Here is a 20,382-nt window from a genome sequence, read left to right as displayed (position 1 = left end):
AAAAACAGAACGTAGGACATGCTTGTAAAGAACAAAATAGAGTCACCATTCAAAAACTTCACAATTAATAACACCAACAGAAACAGATTGTTATAAAGATTAAACCTGCAGAGAAGAAATGTCGATTAAAAATCAATTTGATTTAAACAAAAAAGAAACTTTTTTAACATTGCGTTCATCATCATGTTTGACGATCAAAACGAATTATTAACAAAGTGTATAAATTTGTCTTAGACTATTGAATTCTAAAAAATGAGTTGAAATAACAACAAAATTTTGAAACTATTTACAGTTCAAATCGCATTTACAACATTTTGATTTACGTTTACTACATCAAAATCATTTCAACTTTTATTCCGAAGTTTTTGAAAATCCCTATTAAACTGATTTTTTTCCTGAAAAAGCTTTTTATTTTCATTCCTATATGTTGTTATCCTTTACTTGTTCGGGTTGACAAATTTCGTCTCATTTCGTTTCTAATGCTGTACACAATTGATGGTAAAAGTTCTTTCCTCATCTCTCTCCTCAAAATGCCCCTATCCTCCTCAGGTTTTTCTTCGAACAATCTACGGCCCTGTTCCGCATGACTTTTTTCTTTCCTTAAGAATTTAAGCTGAAAACTGCGCACTGCCTGTTCTGAAAAACAATGTTTTTGGGAATTAGAAACTTCAAAAAATCCGGAATGATATCATTATTATCACAGCTATTCAAAAAATCTATTAAATATTTACAAATTATTAGTTTAATTGAAGACTTTACGTAGTTTAAGAACTAATGTCCGCAGAACTATTATCCCATCGCTCAAGAACGCTTTGAAAACGCCAGATTCCAGCGCGCTGACAGTTCATCAGCGCTTTAAAATTGTTATTATTGTAGTCAAGTAGTTTGTCAGTTCTTTTACGTTACTTGGTCTGTAGTTATTCGAATTTTGGATTAAGATGCTGTTGTTCATTAGATCATGCCACACAATTTTGTCAGTCCTTGTGCTCAATCGATCCCTGACCAGAAGATACTGTGCGTTTTTCATCCAATTTTTTGTATTGTGGTTGAAAGCAAGTCCAGGGACTGTTATTTTTTTGAGAAGTTCTCGCTTTCAACAATCTTTACCACATGGTGGAGTAAGCTGCAGTGAAAAATTCTCAATTAAAAATTAATTTGATTTAAAAAAAGAAAGTTTTTGAAAATGGCGTTCGTTGTCATGTTGAACGATTAAAAAAATTATTTACAAAGTGTATAAACTTGTCTTACACTATTGAATTCTAAGAAATGAGGTAAAATAACAGCGCAATTTTGAAACCATTTGATTTTAATTTATTACATAAAAATTAAATCAAACTTTATTCCAAATTTTTGGAATATCCCAAGTAAACTAATTTCTTTTCTTGAATTTTTTTTACTTTCATTCATATGTGTTGTTATCCTTTACTTGTTCCGGTTGACAAAAATTCAAATTAACAGATACCAGAATAAATTTTGAAAATCAAAAGTCAAACTTTTTATTTGAAAAATACTTCAATATCAATCCCCGTCCCCGGTACTAATCGCGCGTTTTTAGTTGCGGTTTTAGCTTTTTGATGTAGATCGCTTCCATTTTTATTAGTTTTCCAACTCCGATACTAGCATCTAAAAACTCTCATTCAATGCGCTGTACCTTAACATTCAACGAGGTGTTGTCCCACTGGGGAATCTTTCTTTCGATGCTCCTAAATACTAGTGGTAACATGTCGAGTGGTTCGGCCAAAATAGATGGAACTGCATCCAGTAAATGTCACCTTATTAACCACATGGGATTTCAGATTCTTAGCAAAAGATGATTTCAGGGTGGGCAAGCAAGTTCTTAATTTTCTCGTTGCGAAAATGATCTGAATATTGCATTAGTTTTTCAGTCTACTTGCAAAGTTTCGAGTGAAAATACCTCTCTATTGAACAAAAAAGATTGGTTCTCACTTTTGTTGAGACTTTTAGTTGTGTCGAGATGTTGTTTCTTTTTTTGTTGGGGGGGGGGGGGGCTTGGCTGTGACCTCTGTGACCTTTGCTATTGTGACTATTTTATCAAACGTCTCATTAACAATACTGGATTACTACTCATTTGGATATTGATTTTCAGTCCAGATCTCTTGATTTTCCTTAAAATCTACATCAAAAGGTTGCCAGTTACTGGTCGCATTAAAAATCTTATGCACAGACCCTTGAATCTCATTTTTATTATGCTGTAACGGTGAACAGCTACGGAAATTGAGGATTACGCCTGTATCAGTCAATTTTTGATACCGTTGACCGCTAGTTTTTATATTATCGTTTACGTTTATTTTCAGAACTAGGAGCGCCAGGTCTTCAAAACCATTGGGTGTCTCAAGATTGAATTTTATGTTTTTGTGAAGAGAATTTGCAAACTCAAGGTAATCTAGAGGGTTCACATTGACAGTGCACGCCATGTCATTCAGATACCTCTTGAATAATTTCAATTCCTGTGTGTCCTCTGTTGTACCTTTTCCGCACAATACGAACAGGTCCATACAATTTCCTGTATTTCCTTTTAATCAGTGATATCTGGAATTTTGCTTGAAACCAGTTTTCGCATGATTTGCAATCGACTCTTTTACCTCGGAAAATAACGCGTTGGTTACAATCAATGCACATTCCCTTTATGCCAGGATTTTTGTTCTCCCTGCCCTCATTTGGTTTCTGAAAGAATTTTTCAAAAGATGTCATCCACCAATTTGCCAAAATTACCGCCAGCGAAGCACCTAATGCTAAGCCGTCCGAGTGAGTGTACCACATTTTACTACACTTATAGTGAACATTCGTTACGGCTAGTCTAAAGAGGATCATCATACTTGACCTCGGAATCTCAGGAACCTCATCACTGGATTTCAGTTCATTATGAGCAATTTCAAATGCTCCCTCAACTGGTACATTGGTGCGCAGACATTTAACATTGAGAGATACCACTAGCTCATCTTCGTCCAGTTTGTTGGCCTCTGAAGCGTCTCTGGCCTCTTTTGAGTTAGTCTCAATATTTGCACCTGGAATCTCTGGAAAAAAGGAGGCAGAAGTTTATTGAGGTTCTCGTAACTGGTTTCGGGTATTGACAGTACGGCCGGGGCTGGGTGCCCTTTTTATATACTTTAGCAAGTCCATAAAGCCTAGCCGAACGCGATCCAGTTGTTTTGAAAAAATGATAAATGTTTTCACTTACCTTTCCCTGTTTCATTACATGACGCAAACTGCTATTTGTCAGTTTCTCAACTTTTATTGTTAGATCATCATTTTATCCATTACAAGCCTCCAAATGACTGACAGTAAACATTTCATTTAGTTTATGAGAGCTGGTCGTCTCTTTCATAACACAAAAACCACAAACTTTATCAAATGGAACAGCTGGTAGTTTTTGATCTTTCAAAAATCCTTTACATTTTAAACCCTTCTATTCATTGACGTCTCAAGTACCTTCTTGGCGTACTAGACCATTTAGCAGACCATTCTTTTTCACATCAGTGTTGTTCGCCTTCAACTAACGAACTAATCTGTCTACATCCGCAAGGAAGTGCACTTCATTAAATTTGTCTCTGACCTGATGCTTTGGATCTAATGATAAGACGTCCAGGACAAATTTCGGCAGTTCAACACCATGCAATGTAACAACAATATTATGAGATCCATTCCGCAAAGGCCTGTCCTGTCTCTCAGATAGCTTCGCCAATTTGTCGTTTATTCTCCTATTGATCAATTTGGAATGATATCTCATTTCGTTTCTAATGCTGTACACAATTGATGGTAAAGTTCCTTCTTCAACCCTTCGGTCAGAATGCCCCTATCTTCCTCAAGTTTTTCTTTGAACAATCTTGCTCATCTTAAAATCTACATCAAAGGATTGCCACTTATCTTTCCATGTTTCATTAGTTGAGGCAAAATGCTAAATGTCAGTTTATACACATTTTCCGAGTGACTTATTTTTTTCCTTAAGAATTCAAGCTGAAATCTGTGCACTGCCTGTTCTGAACAACTTCGTTTTTGGGAATTCGAAACTTCAAATAATCCGGAATGATATCATTATTATTACAGTTCTGCAAAAAATCTTTTCAATATTTACAGTTTATTAGTTTATTTGAAGATTGTACATTGTTTAGGTATCGTTTTGAACAGTTGTTATGCCTGAGAGTGAATCTGAGCCATGGTTGGGGTAGAATTTTGCACATCACGGAAGCTTTCTCAAGGACAAAGGGCAACGAAGCCGTATTGTTCAGGAGCTACACTTTCGTTCTGTGCTGTTTCTACCAGTCTTGCCTTTGCGCTTACCTTCTTCTGTTATTTCCCGCTTCCCGTTTCTCATTTTGAGCAGAGCTTTCAACTTTCCATTGTGGTGCAGAACAATGTCCATTGACTTGATCTCACGTGCTGGTTCCTGATGGAGCATACTGTAGTCTCCCAGGTGTGTCTTTTGCTTCCTCATCCGACATCAAGTGCTTTGTAACCCTCAGAACTAGTATCCCATCGCTCAACAACGCTTTGAAAACGCCAGGTTTCCAGTGCGCTTGCAGTATATCAGCGGTTTGAAGTTGTTATTATCGTGGTCAAGTAGTTTGTCAGTTCATTTACGTTACTTGGTCTGTAGTTATTCGAATTTTGGATTAAGAAGTTGTTGTTCATTAGATCATGCCACACAATTTTGTCAGTCCTTGTGCTCAATCGATCCCTGACCTGAAGATACTGTGCGTTTTTCATCCAATTTTTTGTATTGGGATTGAATTTAAGTCCAGGGATTGTTGTTATTTTTTTTTTCAGAAAAACCTACTTTTCACTCTCTTGAACACTCTTTACCGCGTGATGGAGAAAGCTGCAGAAAAAATTTGTCAATTAGAAATTAATTTGATTTAAAAAAAGAAATTTTTTAAACTTTTTGTTTATCATCAGATTTAACGATCAAATAAAATTATTTACAAAGTGTCTTAGACTACTGAATTCTAGGAATTGAATTAAAATAACAACAAACTTGTGAAACCATTTACAGTTCAAATAACATTTACAACATTTTAATTTACATCTATTACATCAAAATTTATTCAACGTTTATTCCAAATTTTTTGGAAATCCCAGGTAAACTGCCTTCTTTTGCTGAATAGGCTTTTCTTTTTACTTTCCTTCTTATATGTTGCTAACCTTTACTTGTTGTGAATGACAACATTTGAATTAATAGGGACCAGAACAATCTTTGAAATTCAAAAGTCAGATTTTGATTTTTAACTAACACTTCAATGTCAGTAACATTAAAAATCAGACTGTCCAGAAAGTATCATGAGAAGTGTCAGGCACTACAGTCAATCAAAAGTAATTGTCATCAAAAAAGCCCGGGCCAAATCAAAAATCAAAAGAAGGAATTCAATAACAGAAAAGGAATTCAACGATAACAATGTAACAGTGACAGATTGTGTGACAGGCGAAACGTCCAACAAAATTAAAAAAACAGCTGCGCTACGAACATCAGCTGAAAACACATTTTCAGAAAAACATTATAACAAAAAAATTTTGTCTAATGTCGTTTTGCTGTTAACAAAACCCAATACACAAGCAGCATTAGCTATTTGGGTTGCAAGGGAGATTCTCTGTTTCAAAAAACTACCGGCTTTAAGCTCAGTCCTCATAGTGAAGAGGGATTTGCATAGGTCCTTCAAAAACTCATCTGTGGACGGTCCCGCAGACCCCTGAACTTCAAACGCGAAACGTTGAAACAAATAATCTTTTTCAACAATGCCTTTTTACTTACCATTCTTTCTTTCCTCGGCTTCCGCTGCAGCAAATCTAGAGTTACCAGGCGAGCGAGCAGACAAACGACTGGGAGTCAAAGCATCCACCATCGTTACATCCAACAAATTTTGTTTGCCTTGTTTCCTGGGTACAAGAGTCATACCATCAGGTCTTTTTGTGTCGGTTCTGTAGAGATGAGTTGGTTCTAAGACAGATGGAACACGGACAGAGACTAAAATTTGATTAAATAGGTGGTTCAAAGCGTGACGTGAGAATCTTCCTGCACTGCTTACAGAAGAAAGTCCAAGCAAAACCGAGCCCTCAACTTTTTTACCACACACACACACATAAGTGAGGCTCACAAATTTATGCACCCAGGCGAAGCGCCCTACAGATATTCTCAACTTTTGATTTGAAAACGTAAGATTAAGGTTTTGCAAGGTATTACATTTAGCCATTGTGACGCAAATTTTTTTTGATAGAAGTTTAACCGTTTCACTCCGTCCTCACCTAACTCAGGCAACAAATCGGTAAGAACCTTTGGATATATAATCTTAGACCAGTTCTTCAGATGTTCGTTGTCTGGTGAGTCAAGGGTTCCTGTTACTGCGAACCACTCTTCCAGACAAAAATTCAACTCATTGTCTTCGAACTCCTCTCCAAAGTGCTGCTCCAGTGCTTCACGGGCGCCTACTGCTTAAGCTAAAAAAGCGGGAAGAGCAAGTGGTTGCGCAGAAGAAACACCTAAACCACTCTGTGAGGACAGAAGAACTGATTGAGTGAACCGCGTACCAGTGAAACACACATTTGTTACTTTGCTTGGAATTTTTTTTTCAAAATATCATCATATTGTTTCAGTAGGTGTTTTTCAGCAGAACAGATACTTGTTCTCAAAAACTACAAATATTTGGGCATGTTAAAAAAATTTGGCAGAAGAATAAAACCATAATGTGCGTCTAGATGCTCAACAGTGTTTGATATTTATTCAAGTTTTTCGATTTTGGAATACAAAAGGTCGCGCTTAATTGTATCTCCAAGCGGGGCACCTAAAATAACTATCTGGTTTTAACTGTCACTTTTATACCCTGACGCTTTTGTTGAAATTGTTGAAGAATTGTGCTGCTTAATAGTAGGATTTCCCAAAAAACAGCTCACACTTAGCAAAATTTAGACTCAAACCAAGATATTTTCAGAGCTCATAACCCGCCTAAGATCCTTCAAAACAGTTTTGTCATCGGCTAAATTTCAATCATCTGAAGTACCATTCAATATTTTCGACTGCATATCATTCAAAAATACTTGAATTGTCTCCCTGCAAAAAAGGGAGGGGCTCCAGGATCCCCCTGCTGCGTCTTTAGATGTGACGATTCTATTGCCCTAAATCAGGAAATAGGCTTGATGTATGCTGAAATAGCAAAAGGCCTACAGCATTCATGTGTTTTAACATAATCTCACGGTTCAAATTAGATGCATTTTTAAAATCCAATTTAAGCAAAACATGCGTCTTTGGAGACGGCTTTTCAAGTGTGATTCGGAAAAGATTGGCTGCGATCTCTGCTCCTTTGCGAGTGCCACATCCAGCTTTAGTTTTTTCAAAATATTCTTTTCGTTGAGCTGCGACATTGGATCGAGCGCACTTTGCACTCTCCGCAAGGTGTTGCCTGTCGCAATGGGCCGTATAACACAATATTTTTTAACACTTGTAAAATTCTAGTTTCACACTTTCACGGAGATTTTAACTTACGCAAACACCATGGTAAATAGTTAATTCAAAATTTGCATTGAATCCAGTTGAGAATTCCATATGGCCCTAGAGCAGTTTTGGGCGTTGCACAAAACGTTGTCTCTTTTAACTAATGCGGTTAATTTTTAAATAACGCGATTAAATTAGCTCCGATGAAAAACGGCCTATTGTTTTCTGGGACTTTGTTATTTTGAATTACATTCATCAGTTTTTTAGACTTTTCAAAAGCTCGAGCCCAGTGTTTCCATTCGACTTACACACAAGACGGGCCGCGATCTCTGCTCCTTTGCGAGTGCCACATCCATCTTGGGATTTCCAATTATTTCTTTCGCTTATCTGAGACTATTGATCCAGCTTACTTTGAATTAGATCTCCTCAAAGTGTTGCCTATCAAAATGGACCGTAGACCACCATCTTTTTTAACTAACACAATCAATATAGCTCCAAAAAAAACGGTCTAATGTTCTCTGGGACTTTTTTTTCTTTGCAATTACATTCCCCAATTTTGATAGACTTTTCAAAAACTCGAGCCCAGCGCCTCCATTCGACATAACATAAATGGGTCACCATCTGTGCTCCTTTGCGACTGCCACATCTTTCTTGGGTTTTTTCAAAATATTCCTATCGTTCACTTGAGACTGTGGATCCAGCGCACTTTGCACTCTCCGCAAGGTGTTGCCTGTCGCAATGGGCCGTATAACACAATCTTTTTTAACACTTGTAAAATTCTAGTTTCTCACTTTCACAGAGATTTTAACTTACGCAAACACCATGGTAAATAGTTAATTCAAAATTTGCATTGAATCCAGTTGAGAATTCCATATGGCCCTAGAGCAGTTTTGGGCGTTGCACAAAACGTTGTCTCTTTTAACTAATGCGGTTAATTTTTAAATAACGCGATTAAATTAGCTCCGATGAAAAACGGCCTATTGTTTTCTGGGACTTTGTTATTTTGAATTACATTCATCAGTTTTTTAGACTTTTCAAAAGCTCGAGCCCAGTGTTTCCATTCGACTTACACACAAGACGGGCCGCGATCTCTGCTCCTTTGCGAGTGCCACATCCATCTTGGGATTTCCAATTATTTCTTTCGCTTATCTGAGACTATTGATCCAGCTTACTTTGAATTAGATCTCCTCAAAGTGTTGCCTATCAAAATGGACCGTAGACCACCATCTTTTTTAACTAACACAATCAATATAGCTCCAAAAAAACGGTCTAATGTTCTCTGGGACTTTTTTTTCTTTGCAATTACATTCCCCAATTTTGATAGACTTTTCAAAAACTCGAGCCCAGCGCCTCCATTCGACATAACATAAATGGGTCACCATCTGTGCTCCTTTGCGACTGCCACATCTTTCTTGGGTTTTTTCAAAATATTCCTATCGTTCACTTGAGACTGTGGATCCAGCGCACTTTGCACTCTCCGCAAGGTGTTGCCTGTCGCAATGGGCCGTATAACACAATCTTTTTTAACACTTGTAAAATTCTAGTTTCTCACTTTCACAGAGATTTTAACTTACGCAAACACCATGGTACAGAGTTTATTCAAAATTTGCATTGAATCCAGTTGAGAATTCCATATGGCCCTAGAGCAGTTTTGGGCGTTGCACAAAACGTTGTCTCTTTTAAATAATGCGGTTAATTTTTAAATAACGCGATTAATTTAGCTCCGATGAAAAACGGCCTATTGTTTTCTGGGACTTTGTTATTTTGAATTACATTCATCAGTTTTTTAGACTTTTCAAAAGCTCGAGCCCAGTGTTTCCATTCGACTTACACACAAGACGGGCCGCGATCTCTGCTTCTTTGCGAGTGCCACATCCATCTTGGGATTTCCAATTACTTCTTTCGCTTATCTGAGACTATTGATCCCGCGCACTTTGCATTAGATCTCCTCAAGGTGTTGCCTATCGAAATGGACCGAAGACCACCATCTATTTTAACTAACGCTATTAATTTGGCTCCAAAGAAAAACGGTCTAATGTCTTCTGGGACTTTGTTGTTTTGCAATCGAATGAATGAATTGAATTTCTCCGATGCATAATCAAAAATTTTACAGGAAGATCTTACAAAATATAAAATACAGCACCGAAGTGGACCCTCCAAAGCCAAGAGGTTGCAAAGGAATGTCCTTGGTGTTAAACAGTGAATCAATAACATATAACTCAGTAATAAATATAGATTACATGAACAGACTTTCAAAAACATTTTCATTTAAAAATATTGTATTCATTATACGGTCTGTTAATCTCTTAAGTGCAAATTCAGATAAATTTATTTAAGGGGTGGTATAGCATTTTGATCTAACACAAAATTGTACAAAACCAGACGTCTGTACGTAAGTGAGTTTTTTTAGCATTATTTTTAATCTTAGGCACTTTAAGTTTAACGGCTGTGTTCAATCTTGTAAAACAAAACGTAGTATTGCTAGAATCATTTTTAGTTATTTGTTAGTTTGAACATAGATCAAATTGTACTTTATGAGCTCTTTTAGGTAAATTTCGTATATTGATAACACTTTACTTTTCGAATAATACTCATTAATGTGTTCACATCAGCGTTTATTGCAATTTTTTTCTGAAATACGTATAATTGAATCATTTTATTTTCTGAGTGTCATCCGTACAGTCACAAACCATACAACATGAAAGACTGTATATATTTTTTTCAATAAACAAGCAAAAATTGATTTGTGACAAACTTTCTCAATCGCTTAAGAACAAAAATTTGAGACAAAATCTTTTTAACAAATTCCCTTATGTGACAATCATATTTAAATTCGCAATCAAGAAAAGAACCTAGGTATTTTACAAATTCAAATTCATGTAAAGTTTTACTGCTCAGAGTCACATCAAAACTAATATTAGAAAAAATTATTATTTATGTCTTAGAAGAATTCAAACACTGCTCATTTTCCGCAAACCATGACGCTATCTGATTGAGCTCATCATTCAATGCATAAGAAGTTAACCTATTGGGTTCAAAAAGTAGATCTGAGTCATCTGCGAACATATACGCTTCTAATTGGTCACAACAGAGAGGCAAATCATATATATAAAGAACAAATAACAGTGGTCCTAAAACAGAACCCTGTGGTACACCAAATATGATGACCTCTAATTGAGATAGGTAATTGCCTTATTTAACGCAATGGGTTCTGTTTGTCAGATACGATTTAAAACATTCTAATGCAACTTCTCTAACACCATATTCAGCAAGTTTTTGAAGGAGTTTAGAATGATCGATAGTGTCAAACGCTTTCTTAATGTCAAGTAAAATGCTGCAGGTGAGCTTCTTTTGCACAAAACGAATGCTTTCTGTAATTTGAAACAGGGCGTCTGTTGTAAAGCATTGGGGTTGGAAATCAATTCGTGTTTTATATAACACATTTTCATGATGAAAAAAATTATAGAGACGGTTGAACTTTGCGCTTTCGGAAATTTTGCTCAATGCAATAAGAAGAGTTTTGATCCAGCTCTATGTATTGGACAAATTTGTGAATGTTTCACGCAGTCAGGGAAAATGCCTTCTGTAAAGGATAGACTAACTAAGTATGAGACAGGATACGCATGGATATTAGCACAAAGTTTTAGAACCTTAGCAGGAATTCTATCCAACCCAGTTGCTTTAATAACATAAAAAATTGCAACAAATTGAAAGCTTATATAGGTACTATCGAAAAGATAAATTGATTTTGGGTTATTTGCTGGACTTATGTTAATCTTCTATATTGGTGTTTCTATTGGGCTATTAATTTTCTTATCAGTAGAACAAAATTAATTATTAAAGCAATCAGCGGCTTCGTGATCATTTTCAATAGTAGTTGCATGTTCATCTTCAATCGATATTGTATCATCAATGCTATTTCTTCCACTAATTGAGCTCAACTTTTTATAAAACGATCGCGTACAGTTTAATAGGTTTTTGAGTTTTTTTTTTACAGAGATAGTGTTTTTTATTTAAGCGAAAAAGTTTGTTTACTTTATTTCTTTGCATTACAATTTTAGTTCGTATTTTAGAATTCAGGTACTTGACTAACTTTTTGAAAAAAATGGTTTGTTTCTGTAAAAAGATTTTTTAAAATTTTATTTACCCGTGGACACTTTTTAGTTTTATTCTTTTTTGTTTCTATTAAAGAACTTTCGTCTATCGCCTCTTTTATAATTTTAACAAGGTTCCTTGTACACTCTGGAGGACAGTCACCGTAATGCAAACTATTTATTTTAGATGCTAGTAGGTTCCGGAAATCAAAATGGATACCGTCTGATTGTCATATTTCCAACTTCATTTTTAGTTGTATAATGATCAGTAATGCTTGGAAAATTAATACAACATTCAACAAAATTAACTCCTTTATTATAAAGCACGTGATCGATTAACGTTGTGGCGGTACCTTTTACTCTCGTAGGGAAGTCTAAAGTTGAGTGAAACCATTTTGTGTAACTATTGCATAGTACTCGTCAACAAATTCAATATTTTGAAGTAAATCAATGTTGAAATCACCAAAAATAATACATTTTAAGTCATTTCGTTATAGACATGTAAAAAGTTTTTCAAAATCTTTTAGAAAATCATAATAGTTAGTGGATGGTGATTTGTAGATACAGCAAAGTATTACATATTTGATATTAAAACATCCAGTAGTTAAAGAAGTGAAACAGTGTCGGTATGACTTCATATGCTACCGTTTCATCAACACAATTAGAAACACCGTTTCTTTTGTTCCTGCTTTCTGAGATTACCAAATTATATCCGGATAATTTATAGGGCTTTAAAGGCGATCAGACGGCAACTACGTTTCCAAAGACATATCGCAGTGTGTTTGTCTTTTCTATCATTTATGATTTGTTCTAGTTCATCGAAAATTTTATTTAGTGACCTTATGTTAGTGTAAAATACAGAAACTTTCAATTTATTGCTAAGATTGATTTTGTTGTTCGAAACACATTGCACTCTTGGGGGTGCAATAGGGGTCTTCAAAAACGCTGGTTCATACACTCATCAAATAGAGCGCTGTCCCTTTTATATAATTCAAACAAGTTATTGAATACAAATTTATCAGAAGATTTCAGATACACGATTTTTTTTCATTTACCATAGTCACACTCTTAACTTCTTCGTTTTGTCCAATAAGTTAACTGACCTTCCCTGTCTATGGTGTTACGTCATCATTAATGAAAAGTTGCTGACCATCTCTCTCAACTTCTTCTTATTTCCCGTGCCCAAATGTTTAGTTTGTGACCTGACAAAGTTCACAATTATACCTTTGGGTCCATTTCTTTTTGTTGGAAGGCGAAGGCAGTCTTGTTGAAAGGCGATGGCAGACACTAATGTCGGCGTTTTCTATTGTAACCCCAATTTGCTCGGCCACGTCGACAACTTTTTGTTACACATCTTCGTTGTGTTCTTCAACGACTCCTGAAATTCGTAAATTATCCCTCCTACCGTAGTGCGCTAACGAATCAGCATGAAAGGCACCAGTCGGGGTTTGCGATGATAATTGCTTCGATACTTCGATTGCCTGTTTACCCATTGAAAACCCACATTGAAAAGGTCGAGTCAAAATTTTCTAGGTATTTTCTTCGTTAGCCACACCTGTGTCCATAAAACACAACGATTGCGCCTTTTTCTTACCCGTGCACACAATGAAATGAAGGCTTCCATCTTCAATGTCATTTTCAGTTGGCTGACAAAATTGTTTTTCATTGTTTCAACAATATGAGTCAAAGCATCGCCCGAGGGCTCCCCTGAAACAATTTAATAAGTTTATCTCAACAAACTTTTCTCGACTTACACACAAGATCTTTCAAAACTTGAGGAGCCAAGCCATCGGGGTCAGCGTCAGACCCAATAGGAAAAAATGTTATAGTTTTGTAAACGTCGTAGTCGCTGGCTATAAAACTCTTTATTTTCAAGGGATGGAACATTGATAGAACTAGGCTCCGGATTTCAGAAAGCAGTTTCTCATTGTTTTATTCTGATTTCTCAACACCTTCTCATATTTTATTCTTTCAGAATTAATTTCATTTAACTCTGTAATTTTTTCTGAATATCCCTAGTAGGCAATTTAAATAAAGTCTCTGACCTGGAAAACTTTATTCGGCTTACATTCGAAAAGTAAGGTGCTTTAGTAACCCCCCAAACAAAACCGTATCAGCAGAAAGCATTACCGTATCAGCATAAACAAAACCGTATCAGTATAAATCATTCACAGACGCAGATGCCAACATCCAAACGCACGTCCTACCGTCGTTCTTTGACTCTCCGTTGTCTCACTCCGCACGGCGATTGTATTCGTTACCAACCCGGGAGGGCAAACTTAACATCAAGGAGCCAATAGATTAAGAAATGGAGGTCGCCACCCCGCTGACTTCATGCGCCCCTCTTGAAGATGAGGATAAAGCCAATGCTCATCTCACCCAAGCAAGCATAACGCACGACCAACGAACCGCACGCCTGAATAATATTTGATCGCATATGAAGGATCTTGTGGAAAACCTTAAGAGCAAGCAACGCCACGTAATAGAAATGGCTTCAGAAAAAAGGATTTCGAACTGGCTCACAGCTTACCGCTTAAACGTTACGGATTTACATTAACGAAGTCCAAATTTAGAGACGGGCTATGCATTAGATATAACATTCAGGCCAAAAATGAGCGCTTTAATTGACCAAATGGTGAAAAGTTTACCCTATCGAATGCTCTCCACTGTGCAAGGGGGGTATAAACCAATGAAAAGCAACGAGATCCAAGACACCTTAGCTAAAATCATGCATGACTTTTCCTATGATGTCGAAGTTGAGCCGACCCTTCAGTTGCTTCAAGGCGAGGCCTTTATTAAAGTCCTATAAAACTACTAGCACTTATGAAATCGCGCTACTAGACATTAATAAAGATATTTCCTTGACGTGAAGATCTTTAACACATTGCCAAGTGATGTCCGAAAAACTCCGTAGAAACGTACAAATATCTTGAGTTGTTGAAGTGACTGAAGTATGAGCAACGACTACTTGACGCAGAGAATAGTAACGTTCCGCTTGTGTTTTCCTGCATGGGGGCTCAGGACCGTCCACAACGCACACTATAAAACAGCTAGCTAGCAAATGGCTGAAAAAAAGACGGCTCTTTCTCGAACGCAATAACGTATGTACAAACGAGAACAGGTTCTGCTCTTCTGTGCAGCGCTATAATATGCCTCAGAGTGTGCCGTGGTTCCAAACGGCCGACTGACATTGATAGCTCTTTCAGTGCAATGGTGCGGGAGGGGAGACTAGATTCATAACATATTAGCTTATATAGAAATTCAATTCTTTTAACGCAGCTCTAATAGAATTATAGTGCCTTGACTTTTAATTTATATACGATGCAGTGATTTTTATGTTAATTTTTTTCATGGCGCAGCTCTAAAAGAGCTATGGTGCCCTGTCCATAAAACGATATACGATGCAATGATGTCTCATAGTGGGGGATCACTAATCATCCATTGTCCTACGCGGCTTAGTAGTAGTAGTAGTAGTAGTAGTAGTAGTAGTAGTAGTAGTATTAGTAGTAGTAGTAGTAGTAGTAGTAGTATTAGTAGTAGTAGTAGTAGTAGTAGTAGTAGTAGTAGTAGTAGTAGTAGTAGTAGTAGTAGTAGTAGTAGTAGTAGTAGTGGTAGCCAAACTTGAATATGGACCAAAATTCAACCATATTCAAGTTTGGCCCCGTTTTTCCCTTTACCCATATTTTTGTGACCAAATTCAAGCTGTGAACCCGGACCCATATTAGAGTTGAACTTGACCATATTCAAGTTCCAATTTGAGGACCATATTAAAGTTTGGCCGGACACCCATTTTCATTTGAATTCAACTGACTAGAAAAACAAAAACTTGAATATGGTCAAAGAGTGCCATGTACCCCATATTATTACCAAAAACCTCAAAACGGCAGTGACAGAGCAAAAATTGCTTGCAGGAATAAAAAAATGAACACACGTTTTAATAATCATGAAAATTGATAAAAACCTGTTGAATCATTAAGTGTAACGGAACAGAAATTAGCTGCAGGATCTCAATAGGAACTAATATTATTCTAATCCTCATTACAAATGAACTCCAATTGAGAAACCCCGTTCCGCAGACAATATTTTATTAATATACAGACTGTATTAGGCAATATAAGTTTCGAAGGTTCAAAAATATTAAGACAAGTCTACGTCTTAAAACCCTTTTCTTGGGTTGGGGGGGGGGTGAGGGGGGGGGGGGGCACTTCGAGCCTGAGCCTAAGCCTCAGGCTCGAAGTGTCCCCCGTATTTTTTTTGGTCCCACAGACAATGCGCGTTTATGATCTTCATTTTTGACCTGACTTTTGCCAGTCTTGTACTTGGTGTTGTGTCAAAATCTGGAAATCTGTTTGATTTCCTTAAGTTAAATTTAGCTTCTTGACACTAAGAAGTTGTGTTTTTTACTTTCGGTGGTCCAAATTGTTAACGGATGGAGCCGCTGTGTGACCAACGAAGTCCCTTCTGTATACACACTAGGAAATGCAGACGTATCTATCAAAGTTAAATTTGAGAATGGAAAAAATTGAGAAAAAAATTTGTTCCATACATTTTTTTAATTAGAAACCGTAATCCTCATTACAAAAGAACTCCAATTGAGAAACCCCGTTCTGCAGACAATATTTTATTAATATACAGACTGTATTAGGCAATATAAGTTTCGAAGGTTCAAAAATATTAAGACAAGTCTACGTCTTAAAACTCTTTTCTTGGGTTGGGGGGGGGGTGAGGGGGGGGGGGGGGGGGCACTTCGAGCCTGAGCCTAAGACTCAGTCTCGAAGTGTCTACCCTATTTTTTTGGCCCCTAAGACAATGCGCGTTTATGATCGTCATTTCTGACCTGACTTTTGCCAGTCTTGTACTTGGTGTTGTGTCAAAAACTGGAAATTTGTTTGATTTCCTTAAGTTAAATTTAGATTCTTGACACTAAGAAGTTGTGTTTTTTACTTTCGGTGGTCCAAATTGTTAATGGATGGAGCTGCTGTGTGACAACCGAAGTCCCTTTTGTATACACACTAGGAAATGCAGACGTATCTATCAAAGTTAAAATTGAGAATGGAAAAAATTGAGAAAAAAATTTGATTCATACATTTTTTTTACTTAGAAACTGTAATCCTCATTACAAATGAACTCCAATTGAGAATCCCCGTTCTGCAGACAGTATTGTATTAATATACAGACTGTATTAGGCAATATAAGTTTCGAAGCTTCAAAATTCTTAAGACAAGTCTACGTCTTAAAACTCATTTCTTGGGTTGGGGGGGGGGGGTGAGGGGGGGGGGGGGGGGGTACGTCGATCCTGAGCCTAAGCTTCAGGCTCGAAGTGTCCCCCCTATTTTTTTTGGCCCCACAGACAATGCGCGTTTATGATCGTCATTTTTGACCTGACTTTTGCCACTCTTGTACTTGGTGTTGTGTCAAAAACTGGAAATTTGTTTGATTTCCTTAGGTTAAATTTAGCTTCTTGACACTAAGAAGTTGTGTTTTTTTTACTTTCGGTGGTCCAAATAGTTAACGGATGGAGCCGCTGTGTGACCAACGAAGTCCCTTTTGTATACACACTAGGAAAAGCAGACGTATCTATCGAAGTTAAATTTGAGAATGGAAAAAATTGAGAAAAAAATTTGTTTCATACACTTTTTTTACTTAGAAACTGAAATCCTCATTACAAATGAACTCCAATTGAGAAACCCCGTTCTGCAGACAATATTGGTTAAATATAAAGACTGTATTAGGCAATATAAGTTTCGAAGGTTCAAAAATCTAAAGACAGGTCTACGTCTTAAAACTCTTTTCTTTGGTTGGGGTGGGGGGGTGAGGGGGGGGGGGGGGCACTTCGAGCCTGAGCCTAAGCTTCAGGCTCGAAGTGCCCCCCTATTTTTTGGCCCCACAGACAATATGCATTCATGATCGTTATTTTTGACCTGACTTTTGCCACTCTTGCACTTGGTGTTGTGTCAAAAACTGGAAATTTGTTTGATTTCCTTAAATTAAATTTAGCTTCTTGACACTAAGAAGTTGTGTTTTTTTACTTTCGGTGGTCCAAATAGTTAACGGATGGAGCCGCTGTGTGACCAACGAAGTCCCTTTTGTATACACACTAGGAAAAGCAGACGTATCTATCAAAGTTAAATTTGAGAATGGAAAAAATTGAGAAAAAAATTTGTTTCATACACTTTTTTTACTTAGAAACTGAAATCCTCATTACAAATGAACTCCAATTGAGAAACCCCGTTCTGCAGACAATATTGGTTAAATATAAAGACTGTATTAGGCAATATAAGTTTTGAAGGTTCAAAAATCTTAAGACAGGTCTACGTCTTAAAACTCTTTTCTTTGGTTGGGGGGGGTGAGGGGGGGGGGGCATTTCGAGCCTGAGCCTAAGCTTCAGGCTCGAAGTGCCCCCCTATTTTTTGGCGCCACAGACAATACGCATTTATGATCGTTATTTTTGACCTGACTTTTGCCACTCTTGCACTTGGTGTTGTGTCAAAAACTGGAAATTTGTTTGATTTCCTTAAGTTAATTTTAGTTTCTTGACACTAAGGCGTTGTTTTTTTTACTTTCGGTGGTCCAAATTGTTAACGGATAAAACCGCTGTGTGACCAACAAAGTCTTTTTTGCATTCACACTAGGAAATGCAGACGTATCTATCATAGTTAAGTTTGAGAATGGAAAAAATTGAGAAAAAAATTTGTTTCATACATTTTTTTTTACTTAGTAACTGTAATCCTCAATACAAATGAACTCCAATTGAGAGACCCCGTTCTGCAGACGATATTGTATTAACATACAGGCTGTATTAGGCAATATAGGTTTCGAAGGTTCAAAAATCTTAAGACAGGTCTACGTCTTAAAACTCTTTTCTTGGGTAAAAATTCTTTTTTTATCCAAATAAATATCTACGAAACATGAAAAAGAGCAATTTTTACGTGCGCAAAACTCTCTGTCCAATTTCTGTTATTTTCATTTTAATTAAACTTGTTCAGAGGCGTCATACTTCATCAGAACTCTGCTGACACGTAGTATAGATTTCAATTGAGTTCGAGAAATTTTTCTCTACCCATATTCAAGTTTCCTTGTCATCTGAAAACTTTGCACTGAACACCTATAATTTTTGTTTCTCCGCAAAATTTTTCATTTGCAGAGATTCCTTTGTGGTGCAAATGGGAGCCATGCTCGTTTGGTGATGTAAATTTTTGTCTTTAACGTGAAATTAAGGGCAATTTTTTTGGCTCAAAAGTAACAGTTTGCAAAATTTTTCAGATTTTTTCACTTTTTATGTTAATTTTAGGATGTCATTACTGCATGACTTCTGAAATTAGACTAATTAAAATCCATAACACATCAAACAATTGTTATATGAGCCAAAGAACTATTGGAAAAAGACACTTTTTCTTTCTTTGACAAATTGCTTTCTTTGAATTTTTAATAAATTAACCGTTTCACTATTGTCAATCTTTTTTTTTCGCGGCCAATTTTCCTCTGATACTCAAACGATGTTCCAGAATTAAAATAATTTGTGATTGTAGTTCATTTGGCAACATTTTGGAACATAGGCTTTTCTGGCCATGTTAGCGTTCGAATAGTCCGCCCTTATTAGAGTTGCAAAAGAAGCACAGAAACGCACTGTTTTTGAAACTTTGGTAAATTAAACTTAATCTATAGTCAAAAAATTACCTAACTGTAGAAAAAAAACTTTGAACCTGTTGGAAAAACATGTTTTAGGATGAAAAGTTAAGCCGACTTTCGGTCGGTTCCGTTCTATTTTTTAAACACACTTCTAAATTTTACCTCAAATTATTGACCATAAAAATCGTAATTGAGAAATTTTTTACGCGGTGGCAACCAGCTGTTCACACTCTCTTGATTCCTATTAATTTTTCTACCATTTGGATGTTTTTAAACGATTCATACTTGATTGCAACTCTGATGACACTTCATTTGAGTTGGATAAATTTTTTCTTACCCATATTCAAGTTTCCTTGTCATCTGAAATCTCTGCACTGAACACTTATAATTTTTGTTTCCCAGTATATCACCTACTTTGCAGAGACTTCTTTTCGGTGCTAATGGGAGCCATGCTCGTTTCAAGACTTTAAGTTTTGTCTTTAACGAGAAAATGGTGGCATTTTTTGGATTAAAAATAAAAGTTTTCGAAAGGGTTAAGTTTTTTTTTCACTTTTTATGTTAAAATTAAGATGTTAGTACTGCACAATTTCCAAAATTAGACTAACTAAGATCAAAAACACATCAAACAATTGCTATAGGGGCCAAACAATTATTGGAAAAAGACACTTTTTCTTTCTTTGACAATATGCCTCCATTAGATTTTTATTAAATTAACCGTTTCATTGTTGTCAATCGCTTTTTCTTTCGTGGCCAATTAGCCTCTGATACTTGAACGATGTTCCAGAAATAAAATATTTTATGATTGTAGTTTGTTTGGCAACATTTTGGAACATAGGCATTCTGGCCATGTTAGCGTTCGAATAGTCCGCCCTTATTAGAGTTGCATAAAAAAGCACAGAAACGCACTGTTTTCAAAATTTTGGTAATTTAAACTTAATCTATAGTCAAAAAAATACCTAACTGTAGAGAAAAAACTCTGAACCTGGTGGAAAAACATGTTTTAGGATGAAAAATTAAGCCGACTTTCGGTCGGTTCCGTTCTATTTTTTCAACGCACTCTAAATTTTACCTCAAATTATTGACTATAAAAATCGTAATTGAGATTTTCTTACGCGGTGGCATACAGTTGTTCAAACTCTCTTGGTTCCTATTAATTTTTCTACCATTTGGACGTTTTTAAAGGATTCATACTTGATTGCAACTCTGATGACACTTCATTTG

At 36.4% G+C, this 20,382-nt stretch overlaps 1 protein-coding gene across 1 annotated transcript in view; it reads right to left on the bottom strand.

Annotated features, from left to right (window-relative positions):
- The window catches only part of LOC142340305 (GRIP and coiled-coil domain-containing protein 1-like), a 93,702-nt gene extending 80,440 nt beyond the window's left edge, over positions 1-13,262 (bottom strand). Inside the window, exon 1 of the mRNA XM_075390883.1 lies at positions 13,249-13,262. The gene's annotated coding sequence lies outside the window, so the exon portion shown is untranslated. The remainder of the gene's footprint in view (positions 1-13,248) is intronic.
- Between the last annotated feature and the right edge of the window lie 7,120 nt (positions 13,263-20,382).

The sequence above is a fragment of the Convolutriloba macropyga genome, chromosome 1 (assembly GCF_964194025.1).
Source record: "Convolutriloba macropyga chromosome 1, txConMacr16.3, whole genome shotgun sequence".
Lineage (NCBI taxonomy): Eukaryota > Metazoa > Xenacoelomorpha > Acoela > Convolutidae > Convolutriloba > Convolutriloba macropyga.
This window is presented reverse-complemented; position numbering and strand designations above follow the sequence as displayed.